Genomic DNA, 12,015 nt, shown 5'->3' on the forward strand with positions numbered 1-12,015 from the left:
ATGTAAATAACACATTCACTGCAAGTGCCCGTTAAACTAACCAGTAAAAGAAAACATCTAAAATGACTGCAAAATGCTTCCTCACAAGACAATATTCAAGGGTAAAGGAGTCAAAGCCAGTGTCCTTGGCCCATTTTGGGACAGAGTGTATGAGAGGAGGAATAAGCACAGTTAGCGCGAAGCGGTTTTTTAGGCGCTCGAGGATTTACGAGACGCAGGTGAATATGCAGAGCGGAGTGGTGCTTCCTGTAAGGCCCGGGACTTCCTGTAGGGCCTGGAACGCCTCAGAACCGTTACGCCTTCTGTTAATGTCCCGCAAATCCTCATATCTCCGAAAAACAGAATTCCCAAAAAGCAGCTTTCCTTTTTTTTTCCCTGTTTACCAACAGATCATTATGAGCCTGGTACCATGGGGGTTTTGAGCCAACTTTATTTGTTACCCATGTGTTGACATAAAACACTAACGGCGCACATAGCTTGATGAGAGCAGTCAACGTTTTTTTTCACGATATTGCAGATTTATAATGCCATTTCTCTCCCTCCCGCGACAGCAAGGGCCAATTAAAGTTCAGCAGGCCCACACATCTGCAGAAATACCTCAGACAAACGAAGGCTTGCATTTGGCACTTCTGTTAACCTCGGCGAAAGCAATAACCTCCAACAAGCATTAAACAAAGAAACATTTTTTATATTGCGCAGAAACCTCAGGTCCCATTGGGTTAATCCCTCTGCAGCGTTGCTGCTGCTGTAGAGGTACAGTTTCATTACAATAAGCTTGGAAGGAGATCGGCTCAGACACCGTTGCGGAATCCAGACTGTAGGCTGATTAAACGTGCAGGTGAGAGCGCTGATTTCTGCGGTTGAAGTGTTTATTTGGACGAAGCTGCACCTCTTATTGTTGATGTGCCGCCTCTACGTCCCCCCCCCCCCCCCCCCCCCCCCCCCGAACGGCAGTCCTTTCCTTCATTTGTTCTTCTATTACGTTTCGTGGTGAAACTCTTTGAACCTGAGTCCTGAAAAACATTCCAAAAATAAAACTATGATTATGATGATGATGGTGATTATTATTATTATTATGGCACTGAACCTGCCGTCACTCCACCCAGCATTCATCCCTCTGTGTTCAACTGGTTCTGCCTGAATAGTCCTGAGGAGGTTCACCACGTGTAGAGTACACATGCATACAGTACACACACATTTAGGACACACAGATAGCACACGCACATACAGTGCACATCCATACAGTACACACACAGACAGCACACACACACACAGTAGACACACAGACAGCACACACACACAGTACACACACTCATACAGTACACACACACTTTTACGGTCTCCTGCAGCTGGCCGCACTGCACAGAGCAGAGACAATAGCTCAGATTGAGGGCAGTTTCCTGTGCACGTCCAGGGCCTTTCATTCATCGTGAGGAGTCTGGCGTTCATCTGCGAAACCGCTCACGCAACAGCACCCCCGGTAAACAAACGCGCCTGCTCTGCGTCCGGACTGGTCGCTAATAAATTCAGTTAAAAAAGGCTTTCGGAGGGGCTGCTTACCACCAGTTCAGGCAGGAGCATGTTTCATGCTTAAAACACAGCGAAGGCGGTTTTCGACACGCGGTACTGAAACAAATGCGCCGTCAAGCAACACCCCCCGGCTCGAGGGGTCCCCGTGAAAACAGGGTCCGATTGTCACACATTGAACCAGAAGCCATGTTGTTTTTTGTAAGCCTCTGCGTTTCTCTGCGATATACATAACTGCTATTTTTTTTACCTATATCGTAAAACTGTATTTACCCATCAGAGTGAATATCTACCCAGTCAGTTATGAGGCCAGAATCCAACACTCAAACAGGTGGCGGAGGAGCACCAATCCTGGCAACTGTACTGAAATGACTGGACTGCCAATGGGCCAAAAAAAACACAGTAAAATAACTGTAAATCGGTTTTACAGTAGGCACCGTCGTGCATGACATCAGCGGCACGGCAACGGCGGAGAGCGCCGCGGATCGCTCCGCTCGGACTCCAGCGCAGACCCGGAGCCCCGCGGAGCAGAATGGGTCCTTTCTCTGCAGGGCTGGCCGGCCAGCGCCCGAGGGAAAAAAAAAAAGACGATGCTCGCGACCGGACCGGACGTTCCAGCACGCGCTGCCGCAGCGGTTGAGGACGCTGTGCTCAGAATGCAGCGATGGCGCGCGGAGCGATTCCACCCTGGTGGAAAACGTCACAGAAGAGACGTGCGGAGAGGGTATGTACAGGCGGGGGGGGGGGGGACTGTTATGAGCTCTCACTCTCCAAATAGACAGCCCCACCCCAACTCTTTCTACCCTCATCAGAGGTGCCAAATGTCCCTCTTGCTGTTCCCATCCAGCACTGTGGGGAGGGTGCTGTTTGATGCAGCAGACCGGGCCCTAATCTCATTGGATGAGTGTTCCCCATTACCACGTCCGCTGACTGTGTGGCTGACACATGCCCCTAAAGCTCGGCTTAGTCATCAGCTGGGACAGATATTTCCTAAATGAGCCGCCGACAAGTTCTTATTTTTCACAGAAAGCCTTGGGCACACGCAGCGCCGTCACATGACCTGCACTGAGGAAGCAGGGTCCCAGCAGAGCACAGGAAAGGGGCGGGGCTAAAAACGCAGAGTAATGATACACTTCCTCAACATCTGGGGGAAGGAACCGTTCCAGGACTCGGTGGATGGGGGAAAAAAGAAAAAGAAAAAAAAAAGCTGCAGCGTTCTCCATCTGATCGATCCCATTCACAAAACCATTTGGTGTCCAGAGATGATAAGGGAAAAAAAAACCTAAACAAAACAAGGCATTACATAACTCCAGGACCTCGGTGCTGTGTCCACCTGAGAAACTTCTGTGAAATGTGCTGCTGACCTGCGAAGTGGTGTTTTTTAAAAAAGAGCAGAGACTTGGTGAATTTCTCTCGGGAGTGTCAACACTACTCCCCTTTGTCCCGCACAGCACAGTGGGGGTAATGGGCAACAGAGAGGTCGACCCGGGGGGGGACGGGGGAGTGGGACCCCTAAAAACTCCTCACCTGCCTGACAGGCCATCGCAGCACACTGACATGTCTGCGGAGGGAGATGGCGGCGAGGTGAGGAGTTTAAACAAGGACTTGTTTGAGCAGCCGGCCAAATCCAAACTACTGATGGCGCCATAAAAAATAAAAAAAAACCCTGCGAGCGTTAGCATGGGCACAGCGTGCTGCTGCAGAGCTCGACGTCGCCATTGGCCACGCCCCGCGAGCCAGAGGGCTGTCTCCATCCCTCAGCGCAAATGGGCCATCTTACAGGCTGCAGGTTCAAATCCTAGGTAACCCGACTTCTATTGTACACCCCTTGGGCTCCACTTAACCCGAACTTCTGCAAACAGCCAACAAACTACCCAAAACCTGCACTAAATTGTAAATTGTGTATACCATCTGAGATATGGGATACATGCAAAGATGATCAATCCTGAAAATACATAATAGCACAAGTGAAATACCTTGCACAGCCATTATACTGTGACCTCATGTTGGCAGGGGTTAGGTTTTGCCAGGAGTCTGGGAAAAGCCAGCGCGTCTGTACTGTACGTGATTTCTGTCTGTATGCGTAACATCTGGCGCAATCTGGGACGGCCAAGCAAAAGAAACATGACATATCGCGAAGGTGTTTCCGAGTTCAGCAAGGAAAACCAAATGTAAAGTAATTCGAGAATAAAATAAACAAATAATTCTGGTGAACTACCTTAAGAACCGAATCAAATGAAGTTCAGGTCGATAAGTGCATTTCAACGGCTTATGTCTGCCAAAAATAGCAAGACTTTGAAACTCAATTAATTGCAGCCTAACTCTTCTGCTTCTCTCACTCGTAGAAAGTTATAAAACATTTCACTGTTACGCACTGTTATCTTTACGCACGGCTAAATTACGCGTCGCCGAATTCAAAATGTTTTGATAACACAAAGCAGATATTTATAACCATAGAATCTTACAGCATTACTGAGCACGTTATTGCCACACGCAACCCGTTCGCCAATAAACACAGTGTGTAGTAAGCGGACAACAACAGAACAATAAATTGCAAACAAAGACGTGTATGAAACCCAACTGCCTGTCAAAAGTACTATCCTAGCATTAGTACTCCGTGCAATTGATCAAGAACATAAATTATTTTACTGAACATTCTCCTTTTTGCAGTACATGCCAAGTTTGAATGCCATAACAGTTACTACAGGAGCCGTCGGCTGCCTCTGCTGGTCCAATGGTGGCTCAGACGAACAAATGTAATTCAGATTCCGCTGTCTCGATTTTAGCACGGAATCAAATCGTGTTCTGTTGCAGCGGTGAAACAACAGCAACGTTTCATGTTATGTAAATGCAGTTTTAACCACAACGGGACAGATTTCCACCGCGTGTTTACACAGTAGCGCTGAATGACAGAACCGGGGGCGATTACCTTTTATATCTCAGGCGCTCTCCAACATTAAATTCCACAGAACGAAATAGATCTGGACGACCTCGAATAAATACAAGCATGTGATGAATCAGAAACTGAAATCCAGTTCCAGAGGCTCTGATTCCGGCCTAGACGTTCAGCAGCATCCATTCCATTGTAGCCGGCGCGGGTAGCTGGAGTGAGAAGCCGCCTTCAGCTCTCGTGTTGTCGCTTACAGCGACTGAGCAGGGTGACCACGGTGCCAAGACATACCACCTCCCACGCTAAACGCGCTCTCAGAGCGACACTGGCCGGCTTCCAAAGGACCAGCGCCGTGCTGTTCATCCACCTCAAACCAAACGGCTCCGCGTCTTCATCCGAGTCCTGTCTTTACCTCGCGGACGCCGGCGAGAAGCAACGCTGCTAGCGAGCAGGGCACGAGAACACGCTACCATAAGAATAACCGAGGGGATCGGCCGCCGCGGCGAAGGGACTGTCACTCGCGCTCCTGGTTTGTTTCCCTTTCGACCCCCCCGAAACGGTTAAGGCGCAGACGAAAGCTTGTCCTGGAAGTGGAACGAGGCTGTACATGGGGGATGGGAGGAAGAGGAGGTGGGGGAGAATCCTGCAGCCCCCGACGCTGGGTCATGTGAAGCTCCTTGCTGCAAACATACACGCAGCGGACGGGTGTGTGTGTGTGTGCATGCGTGCGTGAGTGAGAGCGTGTGCGTGCGGGCGAGCGCTAGCTGTGCAGAGCGGTCGAGAAACAGCCCACTCACAGACATCTGGATTTGCAGAACAGAAGAGACAAAAATATTCCGAGTTGCTTCGTGCACAATTCCCAGTCCGTTTGGAAGGGAGAGTTACCCGCCGGCATTGCAGGCTGGTGTTTGCTAACCATTGATACATTTGTTTACAAATTCAATGTTATTCAGTTCCGTTCCTTTGCAGAAATAAATAAAAAGCCCATCTAGGGACGGGTATTTGAAATTAGCAGAAGCTACAAAGCCTGCGATGCATAACATCGGATAAATGTTTTGCAATCATCTATGTAAACTGTATCTGTCCCCATCAAATAAACATTTAACAGTAAATTAAAAATATATGCCTGCCTGTGTTGTAAATGTATAGATTCCAATGTCTTGTTCTCAAACCCTTTATAAGCAAGCAATATACCTGCAGTGCTTGTTCAAGCCTTAATGAAATCAAGACCAGATTCTGAACTTCGTAATATGACACCAGCAAATTCAACCACTGAACACTGTAGTGTCTAAACACAGAGCTGGGTGCAGTACCTGGCACACAGCACATTCTCTGCAATGGAAACACCGGACACATGTAGGGCATATTAATATACATCAAAATGAAGTAAAAAATAGTGGGTTTAGAAAACAAAAGGAGTGATTTGCAAGCGGTAAGGTGATAACGTTATTTAGGGGGGATAACAAGGAGGAAAGGGAGGATGCTCGGGTCATAATTTTGTCCAAAAAGGTGCCAGAAGTGGCTTAGAGAAAGACAGTTGGAAGTCACATGATTGTGGAGCTCTCCCACCAACAAAGCTGCCAGCCCCCCCCCCCCCCCCCAAAATCATACCTGAAGCCCCACACGCTTCCGTCCACCTGTGCGTTGTAATGCCTCCTTGTGTAAGTGCTGCAGCAGGTTCAGCTCCAGGCAGGCGCGGCTACGCGCTCGCAGCTCGAAACGCAAGGACGAGGCTCTGCCATGCACTACAGCATTTATTTACCCAGGCCCAGCCACAGAGAGAGAGAGAGAGAGAGAGAGAGAGAGAGGGAGGTGGAGAGGGAGAGAGAGAGAGAGAGAGAGAGGGAGAGGTGGAAAGCGTTTCAGTCCTGCTGCTGCTGGACTGCAGCCAGCCTGCCCCTTCTTCTGGGACGATTTAAATGATGCTGAACGGAACCTGCGCCGTCCAAGTTAAACGCCTCCAGATGATCCTGCCACTTCTTTTTTTGGGGGGGGGCTGGGGGTAGGATATACTGTTTTTAATTTGTTGGCAGCTTCCTAAGGTAAGTGGTTCGTGGGACCTCATCACAAGGCCCCCGTTGTTGGCTGAGGAGGGAAAAAAAAACACGAGGAGTAGGGGAGTCTCAAAATTTGAACCGAAAGAAACCTAGCATGCAACAGGGCTGTCAGAGGAAACCCAGCATGCAACAGGGCCGTCAGAGGAAACCCAGCATGCAACGGGGCTGCCAGGAATGAGCTGGAACATCCCGGATCACACAAACCTGCCCAGCAGTAGGGGGCTTTATAAATAAATGTCAGAAAGGACCCTGCAGAAAGAGCTCCCCAACGTGCATTCAAAAGCACTTCAGGGCGTGTGGACTCACAGAAAGGGCATAACCCTGTGGGCGTGTCTAATAGCAGATCTGTCTGTTGCCGTGACACCCCGTATAACCAAGGAGATGCACGGCTGCAGACAATGTCAGGAGTGCGTGTATGTGGTCTGTTTCTCCAGCACCAAGCAATGGCAGCACATGTCACACGTGTGTGTGTGTGCGTGTGTGTGTGGGCAGTGTAGATGAGTCCATGCTCTTTGTTTAAATTTCACAGGGGTGCGACAGGGGGAGGGGAATGGGCGGGGCTAACATTTACTGGGTGAACACATGCATAAACACAGCCATCCGTGTAACCGTGTAATTGATACAAGCAGGGAAGGGGCTTCACCTCTGACCCCTCACATCCGCGGTCAATAACATTTCACCACAAGCACCGCACAAACTCCGGACGTGTCAGCTGCTGTAATTACAGCAACGGTGAAAACATTTTAGAGCGGACATTACAGTAGCCCCAAACCAACACCGTATGCTACAGTTTTACCCCCAGCTTATAAACTGCTAATGTGAACGACCTAATGGCTCTTATAATAAGACTCCTCATCACTGTTCCGACAGGACCCCTTTTCCTTGACTCCACCCATCTTTGTCATGTGATATTAAGCCACTCCCCCTTCCGATCCCTTCCTGGAGACAGGGGTAGCTGCTCTCTGTAACTCTGCAGGTGCTAGGCATGGCCACCGAGCTGCAGGTCAGCAGGGGCTTGGGGTCAATTTCATTCCAACTCAGTCTGTTCCTGAAAAATGGCCATAATCTTCTCTGAGGATTTGTCAGATAATGAATTTGCATTTGAATGAATTTCCCAAATTGAAATGGATTTGACCCCGACCCAGCAGGTCAGAACCCATAACGCACGTGCAGGTCCACTCCGACACCCGACACACCTCATGGCGAAAGACCAGGACCTGGAGCATGAGAACAATAAGCTCCCACAGGCGTCTCCAGGAATTTATACATCCAGCTCGATATTTCTTGGTCGAGGCACACTGGGCCTATACACGCACCGTTTATTTTTATAGCGAGTGTCTTGTAAAAACGGGCTTGCACATGGTGACAAGATGCTTCGATAAGCAGGGACTGCACCAGCAAGTGTGGACCGGGCTGCGGTGTGTGTGCGTGTGTGAGTGAGTGTGTGTATGTGTGTGTGTGTGTGAATGTGCGTGCATGCATGCGTGGGTAAGTGTGTGTGTGCACGGATGTGTGTGCGTGCGTGGCTGTGTGTGTGTGTGTGTGTGAGCGCAAGTGAAATGTGCTTTCAGTTAAGCCTTCAGCCAGAGCACTTCAAACGCAGGCTTGCCTCTCAGATGTTTTTGGAACAGACTCGCCCTTTTTTGTCTGATTTTACTGCACAGATCTATTCCAAGCCCAGTAGTACAGCGCAGCATTTCCAAAATGAATCCCCCCCTGCGTGGCACTGTGTCACGGTAATAAAAGCGCGGATAGAAATATAAATGCCGCGTGTATATTTATATGCAAACACACACACCGGCTGTAAAAACTGCTGTAAAAAGTAGCTTGAGATTAAGAGACACACTATCTCTCTCTCACTATCTCCTGTGCCAGATGTAAGTGTTCATTTCTAAGATGTAGAATTATACTGCGTGTACCCCGAGCTCCATGCAGCAGCTCAGGGCCTCCGTAACCAATGCAAATCTGTCAGGGGATAATGTTCCCTTTCTCTCTCCCCACTGCTCTTTCTTTTTCACTTTTCCTCACACTGTCTCCCTCCTCTCTCTCTCTCTTTCTCCCTCCTCTCTCCCCCCCCCTCTCTCTAATGCCCAAACGGTGTAACAGGCAGAAGTGGGTCACCCAGCCCCCTGGTTGCGTTTAACGCAGCGCGCTGTTCGACACGGCCCGAGCAAATGTCTCCGCGCATCGCGTCTGCAGAGGAAACGGCAGCGCTCGCGTCCGCGCGTTATGATAGCTCCCCCCGCCCCCCCCGCAGCCGGCCAATCACACGGCAGCGAGGAAATGGTGGTGGACCGTGCAGCGTCCCGCCCGTCTCAGAGGGACGCGGAGCCTCCGGGGGGGGGGGGGGGGTTTATTTATAGCCGGCCCTATCCCGCGGCCGTCAGGACGCGTTCGTCCCGCGCTCAGTCACACTGTCCCTCCTCCCTCCTCCCACCTGTCAGCAGGTCTTCCTGCTCTTCAGCAAGAGCCACTTTGCGCATCACTGTGATAGTCATATTACAGCTTCCATCATGAGCAATATTAATCATAACAAACACATATACACACACACACAACACGTGCACACACACATGCACTCATTCACGCACAAACTAATTTGTGAAATGGTCAAGGCGTGTTGAGCTGCATGTCCGCACCATGGCACCTCAACAGCCAGCTAACCGCATTCCCTCCACCTGGTTCTCCACACGGTTATACCATGTGACCTCAGGGAGCCAATCACATCAATCAAATAATTGTCTCATATCCCTGAGTGGATGAATTTCCAGGGAAAAACAGACGCATTGCTCTAGAACGCGGGCCTCATTTATTTATAAACTTTACTCCGTCCCGTATTCACAAGGCCTATTTTTATCCAGCCTTTCTTGCGTATGTAGGCCACACATCAGAAAATTCTGGGTTACAAATGTGAGTCACTGGAATAGCATGCTGTTGTGGGAAGAGCGCTCTTTCCCAGGGGACACACCGGGGCAAAACCAACATGAGTTTGCTTTACTATTATTAGCAAACATGCAAACATCTGACTGCAGCTGAAGAATGATTTGAAGGTCGCAGGCGGGAAAACACCGTTTGAAAGTCAACTGAATCAAATAAATGAATTTACATGAAGAAAGATAATTTTTTATATTCTACACACCAGGCACACGTAAATTCGAGGGCTTACACAAGGAAAAGAAATAACTACTTTGTACATCAAACTGTACGTATATATAAATGTAAATATAAATCTTCATGTAATTCCACCACTTTTATGGCACACTCCCGGCTGATAATGGCTCTCTTAAACTCCTCCTGCAGAGCTGAGGAACACAGGGGCTGCTCCTGTGCCGAGTCACTCCCCTGTAAGCGGAGCGTTAGGAGCGCTTTCCTCCAAACCGGAGAGGAGCGGTTTGTTTTTGCAGATTCCCGGGCCCCTGTGAGATTGACAGATGGGCGGGGGGGGTGAGGACGGGGGGGGGTTGATAAAGCCGACGGCCTCGGGTCCGGCCGCACACGCATACTCAGCGCTTCCAGAAATCCATCTGTTAGCGGAGCCCTTAAAGCACCTCAGGTGCTTCTGAGGAGGAGGAAGACAAAGACAACAAAAAAAAGCAAAAACAGAGAAAAGGTACGGTGTGTTTTGGCTTCGGTTGCAACCCGATCCTGCTGCCACCGCCTTCGGCCACGGTGCAGCACGAAAAACAGCCTGGGAACAGAAGCTGGGGGGGGGGGGGGCGTCTCCTCATCTGTTCTGGGGTTTGCTTGAGGACATTTTGTGTTCCGGGCTGAGAGAACGCAGACGACGTCCCAGCGCTGCTGTAGCACAGGGGCCTAGTTTCTGGCTGAGGGCGCAGACGCGTCAGAGTAACGGTGTTTCAGAACCATTCGGGTTCAGGCAGTGGCCAGACACCCCCCCACCCCCCCTCAGGCCCACCTTTTAAAGCACGTGTACAATTACAGGTCCAGCTCTTCATCAGCGCAGACAAGTCAAGAGCGCTCTCAGTCCAAAACACCCAAGGGACGGAAATAAACTCTTCTAAACTGGTATTTTTTTGATTGCCCTCCTAATCAAGGTGCTGCAAGATCACAGAATACATGCTGCGGAATACTGGTAAAATTGTTAAAGAAACATTCAGCTATTCTAACAAACATTCAGGAGAAAGTTCTTCTTTCTGAAGACTGTATTTCAGCAGGAATGAGATGATCATTACCACCCTGTTACTCGAATTACTCAGAATGGTTTTACACCCTCCCTTTACCTGGGAGTCAGGTGTGAAGACTGTCTGGCCAATCAGCAGCACTAATTGCTCAGTTAATTGCCTGGCAGAAAAGAAACCCAGGGCCGGATTTGGATTAGAGGGACTGATAAGAGTATCCATGCGCTACATGAGGACAGGGGGGTGCTGGATGAGCTGTGAGCTCAGCTGGGCGGTGCGCGCGCGCGGTCAGAGAGTCAGGTGTAAGTGACGCGCGTGTAGAGAGAATGGAGCACTCTGTTGCGTCACAGTAAAATGCCAGCCTTCCGGAGCGCGGCCTCACTCAGCTGATTCCGAGGAACAATCGGCGGATTAACCAACAGTGCAGAGGGACAGCAGAGCCCCTGGGCCAGAACAAGAGCGCTCAGTGAGCATCACTGCCTCCTCTATACTGTATACCATCTCCACTGTCCTCAGCACACTGCGCTTTTATACAGACACACACACACACACACAAGTACACACACACACACACGCTCACACACACACACACAAGTACACATGTACACACACACACACACACACACACACAAGTACACACACACACGCACTCTCACACACACACACACACAGGTGAGCCGCTAACAGTCTCCTGCACAGTGCACACAGCCAGCAGGAGGAGCAGGCTCCTGATTTAGCTCGCTGCTGAACTTTGGGATTTCCTGAAGGCCCTGACGCATGGAGAGACAGAGCAGCACGCAGGCCGGCAGGTGGGACCGAGTGATTCAGCCTGACGAGCTTCAGAGACCCACTGAGTCATACAGGAAGACAAAATGGAACCAAAATGGGAACGCTGCTTACACATTCAATACATTACTGCAACACCGCAGCATTGATATCACAATCATGGATAACCTTTAACAGAACATTAGAACAGACAATTTGTAATATTATGTTTCTCTACAGTAGATAAGCAGCTGGAGTGTACAAGGGACACAGACCCCCCCCCCCCCCCCCAGCCCCACCCGCAACAACCAAACACGTGCTCTGGGTGCTGCAGTCACTGGTGTGTCTGTGTGTTGCATCTTGGGGCAATGCAGTTGCAGTCATCGCGTTTGTGCGTGTGTATGTTTGCGTGTGTGCATGTGACTGTGTATGTGTGTGCGTGTGTGCATGTGACTGTGCATGTGTGTGCGTGTGTGCATGTGACTGTGCATGTGTGTGCGTGTGTGCATGTGACTGTGCATGTGTGTGCGTGTGCAGTCTCCTGCTCTCTCCAACAGCAGGGCTCTTCACAGTATTCAGGTCAAGGGCTCTGCTTTTAAATCCAGGCAAAGTTTAACTGGGACTGAGGCAGTGATGT

At 49.9% G+C, this 12,015-nt stretch overlaps 1 protein-coding gene across 9 annotated transcripts in view; it reads right to left on the bottom strand.

Moving 5' to 3' along the window:
• frmd4a (FERM domain containing 4A) overlaps positions 1-12,015 on the bottom strand; it is a 140,233-nt gene that overhangs the window by 48,315 nt on the left and 79,903 nt on the right. Inside the window, exon 1 of one of the 9 annotated variants that reach the window (XM_035401784.1) lies at positions 6,029-6,149. The exons of 7 other annotated variants lie outside the window; for them this stretch is intronic. The gene's annotated coding sequence lies outside the window, so the exon portion shown is untranslated. Of the gene's footprint in view, positions 1-4,456; positions 5,298-6,028; positions 6,150-12,015 lie in introns of those variants that run through there. One more of the 9 variants, XM_035401783.1, reaches the window with a different exon arrangement.

This window comes from Anguilla anguilla, chromosome 19 (assembly GCF_013347855.1).
Source record: "Anguilla anguilla isolate fAngAng1 chromosome 19, fAngAng1.pri, whole genome shotgun sequence".
NCBI classification, from domain to species: domain Eukaryota; kingdom Metazoa; phylum Chordata; class Actinopteri; order Anguilliformes; family Anguillidae; genus Anguilla; species Anguilla anguilla.